The 16,737-nt window shown below is 55.7% G+C and overlaps 1 protein-coding gene across 3 annotated transcripts in view; it reads left to right on the forward strand.

The window, feature by feature from the left end:
* Positions 1–698: 698 nt before the first annotated feature.
* SYNE3 (spectrin repeat containing nuclear envelope family member 3) overlaps positions 699–16,737 on the forward strand; it is a 97,380-nt gene continuing 81,341 nt past the window's right edge. The window contains exon 1 of one of the 3 annotated variants that reach the window (XM_055303636.1): positions 699–844. The gene's annotated coding sequence lies outside the window, so the exon portion shown is untranslated. Of the gene's footprint in view, positions 845–1,577; positions 1,649–16,737 lie in introns of those variants that run through there. The other 2 variants (XM_055303637.1, XM_055303635.1) reach the window with 2 other exon arrangements.

Raw genomic sequence — 16,737 nt, forward strand, 5'->3', positions numbered from 1 at the left:
ATTATCCAAGTGCCAAGTATCATAATGGTTCATTGCTGTCTGTACCTTCAGCTTGGCTAATGTGACCCCTGCGACAGGTGACCCCTGCGACAGCCCCTCAGATGGAGTCTGGGTGATAATGAGAAACACAATAGGACATATAGAACAGGTCAAGGGGAAGCATGGGAAAGGCCCTTTGTGGGCCTCTCCTATGACCCTGTGAATAATTATAGCTTAATGAACAGAGAGTTCTGAGTTAGGGGGTGTGGCTGACACTGGCATTCTAGCCCCAGCTAGGTCTACAGTGTGACTTCTGGGCTGTGGCTGCTTCTGCTTTGCTCTCAGCTGGGAAAAGACACACACACACACCTCCACACCTCAACCGCCCCCCCCATGCACACCCCAGTACTATCTGGCCCTGTTTGACAATTTAATCTTTGTCTTAGGACACTGATTGATTCCACAAATATGGGTGGAGCACCTGCCAACAGCTCTAAGAAACAAAAGCGGAAGACTCCCCCTTGGAAGCAGTAGATCTGGGCCAGCTCCCTAATTCCTCAAGCTCAGCCTCCATGGTCTCATCTGCAAAATGGGTGAAACCACGCCTGAACTGCGAAGCCTGGAGTCCCCGCAGGTACACAGCTCCACGAACTGTGTCCTTAGCGGCTCTCATCGCCGTTCAAAGGAGACAACCAATCAGGCAAACCTGTAATTACTCTGACAAAGATCAGGGCTGGGGTGGAGGGACAGTTCAAAGGGCCCCAGTCCGCTGGGAGCCAAAGGCACGTTCGCAGATAAGATTCAGACATTCTGCTGCAAGGTTTAAGAGTTGGTGGAGCCTCGGATCAGGGTGAGAAGGAGAAGGGTGAGAAGATGCGTCTTTTGGGTGGGAGTGTGGCGCTGGGAGACTTTCCTGGGCCTTGCGTTGGTGGGAGGTCCAGATGATGCTTAGAATTCACGTTGCTTGTGGCTCACGTACCCTGGCATCCTGGGAGGTGGGGGGTGGGGGGCTCCCACCTGAGCCCGGCCCGGAGATGGCGTGGCGGCTGCAGCACTGTGGGGTGGGAGGGACCGGATGGGGCGCCCCCACTGTCAGGCCAGCTGATAGGTGTCACTTCCTTCTTGGATTTCGCGCCTCCGGGAGGAGCGCCCTTGCATTTGGCCCCACCTTGGCTCTCCAGGGGGGGCAAGACCTGGGGCCCCCCCTAGCCTTCTCCCCAAGTCCGGACGCCAGAGAAACTCGCTCCAGACCCAGCTTTCCCCGCGGAGGGGGGGAGGCAGCTCTGCGCCATCCCCAAGGATGAGACCCAGGCGGAGGCGGGCAGGGGTCCGGGGATCCGGGCGCTCCCGGGGGGCGGGGGGGAGAGGGCAGCGGTGGGCGCGGGGCCGCGGGGAGGAGGGGCAGCCCCAGGGCACCCCGTCCTCCCCGGGAGGGGTCTGCGATGGGCGCCCCGCGGGGCGGGAGGGGCGCGCCGGGAACCTCGGGGGCGCGCGGAGCAGGGCGCGTCCTCCTCCGGCCCCGGGGGCAGGGCTCCGGGGCGGGACCCCGAGGGGACTGGGCGGGGCTGGGGGCGAGTGTCCGGCCCCGCCCCGGAGCCGCCCGGGACGCAGGGAGGAGGGAGCGGGGCCGAGCTGCCCGCGGCGCCGAGCTCCTGCACGCTCCGGGCCGGTGAGTGGCGCGGGGCCGGGCCGGGGCCGGGGCCGGGGCCGGGGCCGGGGGCAGGGCCGGGGGCAGGGCCGGGGGCAGGGCCGGGGCCGGGAGGCTCGGGGTCGCCGAGAGTCGGGGGGCCCCGGGGAGGCGCGCCCGGCGCGGGGCGGGGGCCCTGGCTGACAGCTGCGGGCGGGCGGGTATTTTTAGTTTAAACCCAACGGTTCCCTGCAGCCCGCGAAGTCCTCGAACCTTTCGGGTCCCCGAGCCTGGAGGCCCCCTAGAGAAAGCCCCTAAATCCCGGGCAGCGTGTCCCCTCCAGGCGTGGCTCCGCCTGCAGCCTCCGCTGGGGGCCGGCGACCTGTCACCGCGGGCCGGGGCCCAGGACGGTCCTCCCGGGCCGGGGCACCCCCACCCCCCCGCCCTGGCCCCGCGGTGCCTGGGACAGCCCGGAGCCTCCCGCTGTGCAGCTTTGGGCAAACCCCTCGGCCTCTCTGAGCCTCATCCCTCTAGGCGGCTGTAGGGGGCCAAAGATCTCTTGCAGGGCCCACCAGCGAGCCCCAAATGATTGCCCACTCCCCTTAGGGCCTTCAGATCTTGACTCCAGGCAGCAGACCCGGTGGGTGTAACCCGATGGTCAACTCAGAAGTAGTGAGTGTGCCCGGCGCAGGGCCGCTGACCTCTGCCTCAGAACTATAGGGCTGCTGCTGCCCGGTGATGATGAGTCTTGTTATTTGGTCACCTTGGCCCCCGAGCTCTGGCCCAAGGCTGCCCTGGGACCCTCTCCTAGGTTCCTGGTCTCTTTCACCTCTGAAGGGTCAACTTCCCCCTGGCACCAATGAGGGACCTGCTACAGCTCAGGGATGCCAGTGGGGAAGCCTGCCCCATCCCAGGTGAGTGAGGGCAGGAGGAGGCAGTGGGGCAAAGGGGCTGTCCTCCTGGGAAAGGGAGCCTGTCACAAAATCACTGCCCTCCTGAGCTTGGCGGGACAGCCTCCTTCATCCACCACAAAAAGAGAAAACAGGCCCAGAGGTGGGGAGGGACTTGCCCGGAGCTGGACGAGAACAGAAGCTGGCTCTCTCAAAGGGTCGGGCCCTGCCTCCTGCTGCACAGCCAGCAGCCCGCCCCCCCCCCCCAGGGGTCAGGAGCTGGGAGGCGGGAGGGCAGAGTTGATGCCAATGGGTTGTTTTGCTCTGTTTCCTGTAACCGTGCCCCAGCGGGGCTCCCTGACACGTGTGGGTCTGCACATTCCTCAGGCAGGGACCAGGCTGGGCTGCCCGACAGCCACAGCTGTGCCAAGCCTGCTGGCCCCCGGGCGCTGTTTTCAGCTAGAGAGGCCCCTCTGAGGGCAGCTGGAGGGGGAGTGGGCTGGGAAGGCTTATTTCTGGAACTCCTGTCTTGCTGGGGGTCCTGAGGAGGCCTGAGGATTTGCCGACGGCACTGAGGGGAGGGGAGAGAATCCAGGCTCTGGTTTCTGCTTCAGGGTGCAGGCTGGCCCCCTGCAGGCACCCTTCAGGGTGAGGCTGAGCTCCTGTCTCCATGGGAACAACCCTCTAGGACAGCTGCTTTGCATGTTCTATAGCTGCCGTGAACCTGTCCATGCCTGGGTGGCCGCTGCGCCTTGTAATGCCAAAACCTGGGGCCTGGACAGCTGGGGGATCCTGGCTTGGCTGCAGGGTGACTTCCGCTCTGGGGAGGTAAGACTGGACAGGTCCAACACAACCCCCTAAACTCCCGGGGGCCCCCGAGAGCCAAGAAGGCGGCGGGGCCTTCCGTGTTGCCCAGCTGTTAAGAATGGGGGTGAGCATGTTAGACCACCTGGGTCCAGTCCAGCCTTGGCCATGAAAAAGTCACTGCACCTTTCTGAGCTTGGATTTTCTTCTCCAGGAGACAGGGGTAGTGTCCCCATCTGGGGGGCTGTGAGCATTCAATGAGGTGCTCCATGAACAGCGTTTTGTATGGAGCCAGACACAGCATATACAAGCGGCTGTCACAGTTTATGATGATGGGGCCTGGCAGGGACACCTGAGTACCCCCTGCCCACCTCAGCTCTGCCCTTTCCTCTCCACCTTGAATCCCCATGTCTGTCCAGTGGCACGTGGCTGTGCACTCCTGAAAGCTGGTCTTTGACCCAGGCAGAGAGATTTGAGAGGGGCCTGCCATGGGACCCCATGTGTCTGTGGGCTCTTAGAAAGCATTTCCTGTCTCTCCTATGGCCCTGACAGCAGCCAAGGCCACCACTGCTGGCCCATTTACAGATGAGACAGATTCAGAGGCCAGGAGTTGAACTCTGGGCTCTTGACTTGGTGCTCTTGCTTACACCCCGCAAGCGTGTCTCAGACAATAGCAGCATCATGATCATTAGGAGAACAGTATTGACGAGGCAAGATTTTGGTCACCAATAAGACATTGGTATTTGCTGGGAAAGAGTGGATTTTGAACTTTTTCTCTCCGTAATGTTGAATAAGTAGCTCAACAGGGTCACCAAGAGAGGACCCTGGGAAGAGGAGATGGAGGTTTTGGAATTGTCAGCTGACCCTCTCCACCCCCAGGGAATCATTGCCTCTGGATGTGGGGAGGGCGTTCTGGGGGCTGAGCAGCTAATGAGCAGGTAAAAAGGGGTGGGCGTGGGGGATGACAGTCCCAGCAGCTAAAACCTCAGTTTTGTCATCTCTAAAATAGAGAGAAGAGGCCCCAATGCCTCCGTGTGGGGTTGCTGTGGGGATAAATGAGACAATTGGGGGCAAGGCTCAGCAGAATGCCCTACAGGGTGGGAACACATCATAGGAGGAGTCACCCTGGTTTTATTATTAGTAATCCTCCTAATGTAACTCTAACAATGTACTGCCGCCTGCACCTCTTGCCTGGATTTCTAGGCTGCAGCCTCTGGCTGGGCAGGGAATCCCAGCATCTCCGAAAGGCTTTGAAAGGCCGGGCAGAGAGGTGCTAATTACGAAGCTCAAAACACAAACACTAACTGCGAGTTGTTTAGCGATGAGTACACGAGAAGTAAAGCAGTGGCAAAATGTGAGAAGTGATCACCTTTAATGAGTCAAAGATGACCACTGAGCGGGGTGGTAAGAGGAGACTGGGGGGGGGGGGGCATGGATCTGTGACAAAGGATTCTCCTTGTAACTATTTGTCAGGACACGTGTGTTTTATGTACAGTTCTCTATGTAGATCCTGTTCCATAGATTTAAGTAGTTTTTTTTTTAATTTTTATTTATTTATGATAGTCACACAGAGAGAGAGAGAGAGAGAGAGAGAGGGGGGGGCAGAGACACAGGCAGAGGGAGAAGCAGGCTCCATGCACTGGGAGCCCGACGTGGGATTCGATCCCGGGTCTCCAGGATCGCGCCCTGGGCCAAAGGCAGGCGCCAAACCGCTGCGCCACCCAGGGATCCCAATTTAAGTAGTTTTTATAAAAGGCAGGGGAATAGTGACCCCAAGTCAGGGTGGTTATCTTTGATGGGGAAGAGGGCACAGGGTCAGGAAGGAGCCAGCTCCACCCTTGGTGGCATCCATTATGCTGTTTCTTCTGTCGAGTGGCACGCTCGTGGGTGCTATTTAAAAATATTTTTTATGCTTCATCATTTACAAATAAATATTTGTTTCTATATACACATACACACACATACATATATTCCATTGTCTATATCAAATCTTACACGCAAATAAAATTAGACGTAGCGTGAAACATTTCACAAAGCCCTCTTAGGAAATCACACTCTTCCCATGGATTCAAATATGAATCCACCTGGATTTAGAAAATAAAACACAAATCCTATTGTGTGACAGACACCTGACTTCTAATTCTGGAGAAATGACTCCCTCTTCTGAAGTCACACAGCTGGAAGACGGTGTGAATACGGCAATCTCAGATTATCAACAGGAGTTTCTAAAGTCTTGGGGTGATGATTTATGCTGATGAATCAGAAAATCCTGAAATGTTTGAGCTGGGAGGAACCTCGGGTCACCTGGACCAACCTGCTGGTTTTACAGCTAATGGAAGTGCCCCGGCCAAGGTCAACATTAGGCACATGGGCAGGAAGGACAGCTCACTCTGGGCTGCCACACCTGTGTGACTCTCACGGACACCACCTGCCACACCCAGGCCACCACTGTGACAAGGGCCATGGCCTCTTACAGGTGTCATATCTGAGATTATACACGTGTGATCATTTTAATTTTGAAGAGTCAGAAGAAAGCTACGATGTGCCGTGACCCCACACTTCTAGAACTTAACACCAACACAAGCATCATCAAAGGACATCCGTAAGCAGTGCCCACACTTTCCTTTTGCTGGAAAACTCTCTTAGGACAGCCACTCACATCCTTCCTGTTCTCTGTGGGGCACACTTGATATATTCATCAGTTATCAGAACAACCTACTGCCGTGGGTATGGCTCCTTGCATTTTTTTCAGTTGGGGAAACAGGTTCAGAGAGGTTGAAAGCCTTGCCCCAAATCCTGGGGCAGGTAAGTGATGGAGCGTGAGTCCCACCAGAGGAAGAACTGAAAAGATGAGACACTTTCGCGTGTGCTGTGTCACGAACGCATCCTTCACTCCCCAGAAGCTGCAATCCCCGGTGGCCCAGCCCAGCTGGCAGGTCGTGGGGACATGCCCTCTGCGAGCTTGGTTGGGTGGCGTCCGCCAACCGTCAGATCACAGAAGGCTCTGGAGGCTGATGGCTCTCACTGCCAGGCCTTCCTCCTTCTGATCGAGCAGGGCAGCAGTGTGCTGGGATTTGGGGAATCCATCCCACTTTTGGCCCTGGTGCTTTGAACGCTCACTTCAGTTCCGGGCCACCTTCCTTCTGCACAAATCTAAAGTCTTCTTCGGGCCTTCCTGGTGCAGAGCGATCTATCATGACCAGTGGGGCTCAGGACGCCAGGGGCCCCAGGACTGACATGTTAGGTGGTGGTTCTCCTGATGTGCAGCGGGTGTAGAGGCAGCTGTTGTGTCAGCACATGTGCCCACCTGCGCAGTGGAGACCTGGGGCCGTACCCCCCTCCCCTGCTCTGTGTCCTGGGGCCAGTTGCAGCACTGTGACCCCATTCATCATGGGCCTGGCAGGGCTGGTGGTGCCTGCCCACAGGGCAGGGCTGATGTGAGACGGAACTACGCAAGTCAGGCAGCTTTCAGAGGCTGGGGAACAAGCCCTCCCTGTATGTGCCTGCGGAGATTGTGTGTGTTTAGAAGTGACAGCTGCAGTGGAGAATGAGAGACTGCCACAGCCAGCCAGAGCCTTGGGTTCATCTCCCCCGAGCCTCTAACATTACCCATGGGGAAACAGTCTCTGCGAGTGGAAGTGACTGGCCAAGTCCCTCTGGTGCCTTGGGGCCGATCCAGGATCTGAGATGGTGTCTTCTGGCCCCTGGACACCCTTCCCAGCTCCCGTGAACATCTTTTTGTCTGCATTCTTGCTGTAACCCAACGTGGGCTGGTCGTGCGATGTAAACAGGGAGGCTTGTCTTTGGGCTTAGGCCCTCCGGCTCATCACCGAGGCCTGCACAGAATAGGTGGGCTCCTGGGCTCACTGGCTGGACTCTAATTAAGCCAAGAGTTTTATTTGAGGGTCTGAAAAGGGCTGAGCCCCTCCCAAGTGACATTTGCTGAAATAATACAGCAGGCTGACTCACTGGGGTCACCTTTTCCCTTGTTTCAAAGCGCTGGCCCTACTCTGATGATGGGTGGCACCGGCCGGACCCCAGGCACGTTGACCTTCACTTGGGCCAGTTCTTCGAAGGGCCCTTCCTGCCCTTCGGAATGGGAGGCTGAAGTTAGGAGAGCTCGAAGGGGCCTTGAAGTCTGGCTGTCCTCTCATCCAAGGATCGCGCCCCCCCCCATTGGGTGTCGGGGGACTCGAAGTCATATCACAATCTGCCACCTATTCCCTGCCAGTGGCACCCCTTGCTCGGAGGACTAAGTCCCAGGCCTCCAGGCTGCCCGGCTGGCATTTCAGGCTTTCTACCATCTGGGCTACCTCCTAGTCCCCCAAGGCTGAAAACCCATCCTAGACTTTCCCACCTCCTGACTTGCACTCCCCCTGTGACCTCTGCCCCCACCCTGCCCCCTCGGGGTCCTCCCCATCAACACTTGCTAGATACCTCCTCCTCCTCCTGGAAGCCTTCTTCAGGCCACCCAGTGGGGTTGGTGATTTTGTTCACCTGTTCCCAGTGCACTTTCCATTTGGTATTTAAATTTCAGCTCCCGTGTTCATTCCCTGAGGATTGTGACCTCCTTGAGGGCAGAGATATAGGGGTTTTTCCTTGGCTCGTTATTATGATTTAATTAAGAGACTTTACACTTTAAAATCAGATCTTTTTTTTTTTTAAATCAGATCTTTCAAACTGTAGGCGGGCTGATGCCACCCTAATGAGCACCCCCAAATGAAGTGGACGGGGCAGATCCTAGTGATTTCCAGAGCACTTAAGAGAATGGTGGGCTCCAGGGTCCACACCTGCCTTTGTGGCCCTGTTTGGAGATTGGCCACTTGGAGAGCTGTCCATTTTCCTGGGCTCTCCGGGGCCGGCGCTGGACCTGGAGCCTATCTGGGATCTGACATCTCTTGGCCCCTCTGGAACTCACGTCTGACGTCCATTCCTTCTCTGAGTATCTTGCACTTGCACTTATCACTACCTGAAATCATCTTTCATATTTGCTCTTGGGCTTATCGTCCATCTCCTCTGCTAGCACATCAACTGCATGAGGGCAAGGATTTTTTTTTTCTGTCCCCAGGGCCTAGGCATAGGAGTAGCTGCTCAATCCCTATTTATGAAATGGAAGAAGGAATGAATGGAAATACAAACTGACAAGGGGCGCTGGCTGCCAACCCGAGGGGCCTTGCACTCTTGATCCTGATGGCTGGCATCTGCCCAACACTTCAGAGTGGCCACGTAGCTCTGAGTGCTCTCTGCCTTTTCCCCCTCTCTATCCTCCCAGCAGCCCAAGAGGCAGGCTCTGAGGGTCCCATTTTACAGAGACGTTAGAGGACCTGCCCTCAGCTGCTTTGCAGCGGAGTTAGAATTTAGGTCCAATTATCAGACCCCACGGCTCATGCAGGTAACCCCCAGCCTTCACTGGCCTTTCCATGTTCCCTGCTGGGAGTGCCCTGGGCAGGACGTGGTGAGTCACATCTAGAACTTGGGGCCTCCTCCCGGAGCATCTAGTTCTTTCTCTGCAACCCGCAGTGGCTCGCACGCTGACTGGCCATTCCTCAGAGGAAATCCTTTCTGTGTGGCCAGTATCACGTGGGTTCAGGAATGCCACAGGTTTTCCAGAGTGGGGGCCCACCCTGGAGCACCCCACCCTGACCACCCCGACCACACCCTTTCTCCCTTGGTCCCAGGGAGCTCCGCCTGAGGCTTGCTCACTCGCTGTTGAGAACTTGGTGACCACAAGCCGGCGGTTGTAGGTTGGACATGAGCCAGGTGGGGGTGCCAGGTTAAATTCCTTTATTAGGGACTGGGTGGCGGTGGAGTCTGGCTTATGTAATTTGCCTGCTGATTTCAAATTAAAGTTGGCTCAGAAATAATTTTAGAAAATAGATTTATAAAAGTTCCATTGGTGGCATCTCTTGTCCCCACTTCCTTCTGGGTAAAACCACCTGATGGGGTTGGGGGGTGGGGAGCAGATGCTCCCAGCAGGCTTTGCTTATTGATGTGCTCCTTTGGCGAGGTGAGAGGGTGGGCCCGTACATCCCCACATACATCCTGTCCCCTATAGGTAGCAGCGGGGTTGGTCATGCAGCTCCTCGCTGGAGCCACTTTGGTTTGGGAGCCAGAGAGGCACAGGTTTGTGGCTGGGATGTAGCCCCTTTGCTCTGGAAGCCATGTGCCTTGGGAACCGCCTTCCTTCAACATGCTGATGTCAACTGAGCTGGACGGGGAAGGAGTGCTCCAGAGGCACATCTGTGCCCTGTGGTTGGAAGCAATGTGGTGGGTAAGGTGGGCCCTTAAACAGAATGTTCAATCCTGGAGTGGGGGGGTGGGCACAGCTCAGAGACAGGGAAGCCCTGGAGCTGCAGGTGCACCAGCAGGGACCCTTTTATTTTGTTGGAGGGCAAGGTCATTTGAGACCTCAGCTCCCTTCTTTGTGAGGTCTGGGGACACACGCTATACTCTTCGCCATGCTGAGTATGTCTGGGCATGTGTTGCAAACTGAAACCCCCCACTTGGAGTAACGGGTCATTAATATTGCCAGTTTAGACCACAGATCAAAATGTCACTGTCGTCTGCGCCCAAAGACAGACCTCCTGCTTAGACCTCGTATACGAGGAATTACTTCCCAGCTCCCAGGGAGTGCTTGGTCCCAGCGGCTCTGGCTCTTCCATTTCCAGCTTCTCTGTGCACTCCCTGTTTCCTGGGGTGCTCACTAGCTGGGGAAGTGACTTTGGTGGCAGTGTGGATCACGTGCGAGGGAGCTGGCCACTTCCGCCTGCCTCTGGCCCGGCACTCACGGTGGTTGGATCCGCACAGCTGCTGGTGAGTCAGCCCTTGGCTCAGGTGTCCTTGGCGGAGGCCCTTGCTCTGGCTGGTCCCAGGGGTGTGCTGGGCAGAGCCTGCCCCACGTTGGAAGACTCTTCTTGGGGCATACCAGGTGCAGGCCACATATGTACCTTGATCACTCATTTCCCTCCCAGGGTCCCCGCCATCCCTAATGGCCAGTGTGACATCTTTCTTTTATAGAACCGACTATAGGAAAAAAGTCACCTCACTAGGCCCTCTAGTCTCATCCCAGCGCTGAGCCTCGAGGTCCTCAGTACAGTACAGGTGTGTAAACCAGGTCTGAGCTTGGACTGAGTTTGGACGGGTCACAGAGAGGATGAATGTGGTGGCATGTCCTCAGAGCAGAGTGACAATAATTCCCTTCTTATCTTCCTCTCTCAATACTCTTTGATTTTTTCCTTTTATCCTTCTGATTATGCAATGTTTTTCTAATCACCTGGGCTTCACAGTAGGCCAAGGTACAAATCTCTGGACCCAGGGCTACTTATCTCTGTTTTTTAAAGGCTCCCTGGGTGATCTTGCTGCGAGGGGCTGGTTGAGAACCACTGGATTTTGGGTGGTGCCAGTCTGGCTCTAATGCTTGCCCATCCCTAACTACAAACAGGCCTCAGGCACAAGCCAGCAACAGCTTCAGATGGAGTTAAAGAAATGGTGTTGATGTGCACTGTATTTATCCCTTAGGATGTTCTGTACGTGGTGACCGATCCTCATTCTGGTTTTCTATTTGATGTCAAGATAAACAATTCTCCTTTTGAAAGAAATTTAACTTTAAATGGGTAGAATTAAAAAAAAAAACTAATGAGAAAAAAAATAATGAGAGCGGGCATCCCTAGCTGTGGCCAAAATCATAGGTGTGATGCACAGGTGGCCGAAGAATGTAAAAGCTGTAACTGGGTGACCTCAAAGGGCCCCTCCGGACCCCACATCCTGATGGATCTGAGGGGTGCTCACTGTGGACGGCCTGATAAAATGGACAGGTAGCCCAGACTGTTCACACCAGCTGCCTGGACCCAGGGGAGCCCTGGTTAGCAGATTCAGGGTTGATTGCGTATAAGGTCTCTCCATCTCGCTTTACGCAGTGACCGCCCCACCAAACAGGCCAGCTGGTTCTCTCCATTGCAGTGGGTCTCTACCCCTCCTGCATCGTAGTGGCATCTCGGGAATCCTCTTGTGCAGCACTTGGGGCTTCCCCCAACCCCTCCGGAGACATTGCTGCATAAACCTGGTGAAGGCAGAGTCACCAAGATGTGACTGCACAGGGCCCTGGCACCCCCATTGGCACACGGGTGAACCAGGTCATGGAGCAAAGTGAGCAATCCACTGCCCCAGCAATGCTGACCCCAGGCCCTGACTTTGCAGATGGAGAAGGGCTCTCACTCCTGCCCCCCACTGCTTAAACTATCCAGGAGGGACGTAGCAACCCAACTTCAGGTGAACCAACCTAGCCTGGCCCCAGCCCGTGTTTTCTGCTTGTGTCTGGTGGCAGCCACCTGTTACTACTGGCAAACTGGCCTGAGTGCCTTTCTTTTAGGATTGCATGAAGTTCTTGTTGTCTTTTAACTGGTCAGCCCATTCTGGATATCGTGGATTGCATACTTGTTGCTGAAAGGAATGGTATGGAGTCTTCTAGATTTCCAGACGTCTCAGGAATGCTCTGCTGATAGGTGGGGGTGGGTGAAGTATTTCTCTTGAGCGGATAAGTAGCATCGGCAAACCTTTTCTGTGAAGGCACAGATCCGAACTCTCTTTGCCTTGTGGGCCACACCGACTCTTGTCATTATTCAGTTCTTCTGTTGTAGCTAATGCTGCCGTGGCTGTGTGCCTATAAAACTTCGCTTAGGCACACTGGAATTAGAATTTCAGGTCATTTTTACCTATCATGAAGTATTGCTCTTTCAATTTTCTTTTTTTCCCCAACCATTTAAAAACAGAAACATCGTTCTTAGCCGGAAAGCTGTATACTGAAACCGGCAATAGGTCACGGTTTGCAGGCACCTGTTCTAGAAGCCCCCTCTGCAAGGCTGAGCGGGTCTTGCAGATTTGAGCTAAGTCACTGTTCTAATCATTTCAGTTCTGAAAACTAGTTCGGAAACAGGTCTCGATCTTTTAAGCCTACTGGTTAGTAGGAACTAAGCCATGACTTAGGTCCGGCACTCAGCTAAACCTTAAGCCTAGTGGCGAGGAGGAGAGGCAACTGGAGGGAGAACATTTGTCCTCTGCTGGCTGTGCAACCTTAGGCAGGTGGCTCAGCCTCTCTGAGCCTCCCTTCTTCCATCTTGAGAGGCAAGAATAATGGGGCCTGCCACATCAGTGAAATGATCAAGGCATTTGATCACGTACCAGGGACCCTCTCCAGGAAGGCCAGCTATGTCCTCTCTCCTCCTTCAGGAGTGCAGGTGGATGGGAGTACCTTTTCCCTGCAGCCAGCAGCTCGGCACAGCAGCACTTTACAGAGAAGGAGGCCCAGAGAAGTTACAGAGTTTGTCCAAGGTCACAGCTGATAATACATAGTAGATCTAGAGGGCTGTGTAACTTGAAGGACCTAGCTCTTTCCATGCAATGCCCTTGCAGGGCACCAGAGTGGGGATTAAATCTAATTTAGCTGGGGTGCCTGGGTGGCTCTGTCGGTTAAGCATCTGCCTTCAGCTCAGGTCATGATCCCAGGGTTCTGGGATTCAGCCCTATATCGGGCTGCCCACTCAGCAGAGAGCCTGCTTCTCTCTCTCTCTCTCTCTCTCTCTCAAATAAGTAAATAAAATCTTTAAGAAAAAAAATAGGATTCAGCTATATACTTGCTAAGGGGTTAATGTAGTCAGCATCTTTCCCTTTACAGCCAGGCTCTTGTAACTCCTCTATAGTCTGCCTTAAATTCTTTGGGGGAGGAGCATCATTTGGGGGACCTCACAGACTTCCAGCAGTTATAGGGGGCTCCAGGCTGAGGGTTTTTGTAAATATCTTAAGGAGAACTTTGTCACTCTACAGGGAGCCCTGGTATAGAAGCCCCAGCCTGGAAGCAGGCATCTGGGGAAGTCTTTTAAGTTTACCTGGCTCCCCATGAGTGAGAACATCTGTGGTGTCTGAGTCTCTGCGGGGTTTGTGGGGAAGGCTCTAGAAGATTCTAGAAGACTAGATTCAGGGTAGCTGCATGTGAAGAATGGAATCATCAGGGTCTTAGGAAACAAATACCGGCAGTGAGTTCCTAATTGGTGTTAGGCCTTGGCTTTCCCTTCTGTAAAGTGGGGATGGAAATGTCATAATTAGTGGCCTGTAGCCTGAGCACGTGTTTGTCAGGCACCCGCAGTGGGCCTTGCTCTGAATGCACAGAGGAGGGCTGGGGAGGAAGCCTGGCCTTGGACTGTGGAGGCCTCTGGAGATAAAGCCCAGACAAGGGAAGCAGAGAAGAGATGGGTGCAGTGGGCCAGCTGCCATCAGGCTCCGAGATGGCGAAGGAGGGCCGAGCCAGGGTCTCCTGCACCCCTTGCACTTGTCTGAAGGTTTCATCAGAGAAGTGAGGACGCACTGACGTTAGACTCGCCAATCAGCTGGCCTGTCTGTAACCTGGAGCATCTCCCTCTCCCTTGTGGTTACCTGAAGACGAGGGGCCTGGACCTGGACGCGGGCTGCTGGGAACTCAGCCCCCCACCTGTGAATGGCTGAGAGGTTGGGGTGGGGACAGCGGTGTCAGGAGTTGGAGGGGGTGGCCTTGGGAGAGAAAAAAAGGTGGATGCACTTTGCCCTGGATTGAAGGATTTTCTGGGATACACGACTTTCAGGGCAAAGGCAGGGAAAGTCCTGGGCAAACCAGGATGCTTGGTCTCCCTGGATCAGCCAGTCACGCAGCCCTGACTGTGGCCTGGGGCAGTCTGCGTCTCGGTGGGGCAGTGAAAGAGGCGTCTACCCTCCCCTGAGCCCCATGTCTGCTCAGAGCCCATGCATGCGGGGAATCCCTGGCTCTGCTGTGCCCTGGGCTGTGGGTGCAGGATGGGAGAAACCAGCCCTGTGGGTCCTCTGTGGGTCCCGGGCACACAGCATTTTGTAAATGCTGGAGGGTGAATGGCGGAGGGCTGAGGGTCTCCACCACACTGCGACACGGGACTCAGTGCTCATTCATGCTTTGCCACCCTGCGTGTGCTGTTCCCCGTCCCTTGGCCACCTCCTCTGTGACACATCCCTTGCCTTCTCACCACAAGCCCTGTCTGCCACCCACACCATGTCCCTCTGAGCTAAACCCTACCCAGCTCCCTACCTGGGCTCCTGTATTTCTGCATCTTTCTCCCCATACACTGTGAGTCCCTCAAGGGGAGGTCCCCCCCACCGTAGTGTGTCCTCTGCTGCACTTGGCACCTGTAAGTCCTGTAAAGGTTTCTTGAAGGAATGAATGGCACTGAACACGCAGAGCAGAGAGTCATTCACTCCTTGCTGAGGACCTACTGTGTGCCAGGCACTGTGCCAGGGAGTGGGATGGGAGCAGTGGCAGGTCCTCTGCTCTGATGGAACTTCCTTTCTAGAAGGCTCTAGGATCCTCTAGTTTCAACAAGCAGGTAGTAACTGCACAGACCATATTAGAAGGTCACGTAGGTTCAGAAGAAAATGCAAAGGAGGAGGGAGGTCACGGAGCCCCTGTCGATTGCCAACAGGCTGGGGACAGAGGCCACTGCTCAGTGTGGGGAGGTGGGAGGTGGGTGTTGGCTCAGGCCTGGCCCACGCGGCGCCTTCCCACGGAGGCAGCAAGAAGGCACCTTCCCCTGGGGGTGGAGGCAGCCCTGCTGTTCAGTGTGGTCAGCTCGGGGTTGGTGGCATGCAGGCCATTGGCCCCTTCAAGGGAATCTGTGAAAGCCACCATTGTGTGAGGGGGGTGGCGGGAAACACAGTTTGGAAAGTCAGATGGTGTCCTGTGCCTCGCGTGGGAGCTGAGGGTGTGTCTGTCCCTCCCGAGAGAGAACAAAGTACCAGGTCACGTGCTGGCCGCCCTTCTCCGCCCGCGCTGGGTGGTGGCCTTGCCAGGGCAACGGCGAGAAGGGACCCGGGCTTGTGAAGGCTCTGGGGGCAAGAGCCCGGGAGCCCAGGCTTGTCCACTAGGAAAGGGGTTGGACTCGCTCCAGCCCCAGGCAGGGCGCTGCCGGGGAGAGGGCCAAGGGGGATCACGAGGGTGGCTGACAGCTTCATCACCTTCCGTGGGTTGCATGTGACAGTGGAGTATGTCCCCTGGGACTGATGGGGAGCTCAAGCCCAGACACAGGTCCCCCTCCAGGAGGGGCGCAGGGCCACAGCACCCTGAGATTGGGAAACATACCGCTCGCCTGCGATGGCTTCCCAGGGGATGGCTTCCACCTGCTGCCTGGTGTGGGAAGCCCCTGGTGCTGAGGTCCGGGTAATTCGGGTGGCACCTCAGAGTCCACGAGGATGTCACTCACCTCTGTGGGTGGCACCCTCATGCTGAGAGGTAAGAGAGGAACAGAAGCCAGTCCACAAGCAGGGGCCCTTGGCCTCCCAAAGACACATCTTCAACCTGGCGTCTTGAAGTCCTGGCAGGAACAGGCATGTGCTAATTATAATCTGCACAGCCTGTTAACAGTTGACCTTGGACTCCAGGGAGGTGAAGGTTCCCCCGGGGGAATGTCTCCAGGGTGCTGTGAGGCTTGCAGATATCAGGCCGGGGTTAGGGAAACAAGGGTGGGCTCTTCTGGATAGCCCAGTGGGTTTCACCTTGCAGCCTCAGCAGAACGTAAAACCTCTTGGGCTCTGCCAAGAGGAGAGAGGAAGACAGCGGGATTGCTTGCTCTGTGACCTTGGGCAGGTTATGTAACCCCTCTGAATCTTGATTTCTTTATAAAAAAGCAGTCATTCCTATTCAACGGTGGCGGGGAGACCCCACCGAGCTGGTGTGCATAAACACCAAATACAGTGCCTGGCACGGGTAGGTGTTTACCAATGGTAGTTCCCAGCCCTCTGCCCCTGAAAACTCCTGGAGGGCTTCCTGGAGGCAGCAATGGGTATGGTAGGGTAGCCAGGGAAAGAAGAGCATCGAGGGGAGAAGCCCCAGGGAGCTCCTGCTGCAGGGAGAGGAAGTGGGAAGTAGTGGGAGGTAAGGCTGCAGAGGTACGTGGAGAAGGACCTCAGCTGTGCTGTTAAGCCTTGAGGATTTTCTCAGCTGGGGGCTATGGAGCTCTGGAGGTTTTAGTCAAAAAGGCCTTGACCGTGAGCCCTTAAATGCCCCTTTTTGCCAAGGAGAGAGGAGTCTGGTCCCTCTGCCTCCTGCAAGCCTGGCAGGCTTCTGGTGCAGGAGTGGAAGCACCCTGATGCCTAACGCTCAGGGACCGGGCATGGCTTTGGCTCTGCAGGGCTGTGGGTCTCCCCAGGGTTCACTGAGCACAGCCTCCAGGGCTCCCTCCCTCCGAGAACTCCCATCTGGAATGAACAATTCAAGTTATCCTGTTTTCTTTTTCTTTCTTTTTTTTTTTTCTTGTTTTTTAAGATTTTATTTGTTAATGAGAGAGAGAGAGAGGCAGAGACACAGGCAGAGGGAAAAGCAGGCTCCCTGCAGGGAGCCTGATGTGGGACTGGATCCTGGGACTCCAGGATCACACCCTGGACTGAAGG

Source organism: Nyctereutes procyonoides, unplaced genomic scaffold, assembly GCF_905146905.1.
Source record: "Nyctereutes procyonoides isolate TBG_1078 unplaced genomic scaffold, NYPRO_anot_genome, whole genome shotgun sequence".
Lineage (NCBI taxonomy): Eukaryota > Metazoa > Chordata > Mammalia > Carnivora > Canidae > Nyctereutes > Nyctereutes procyonoides.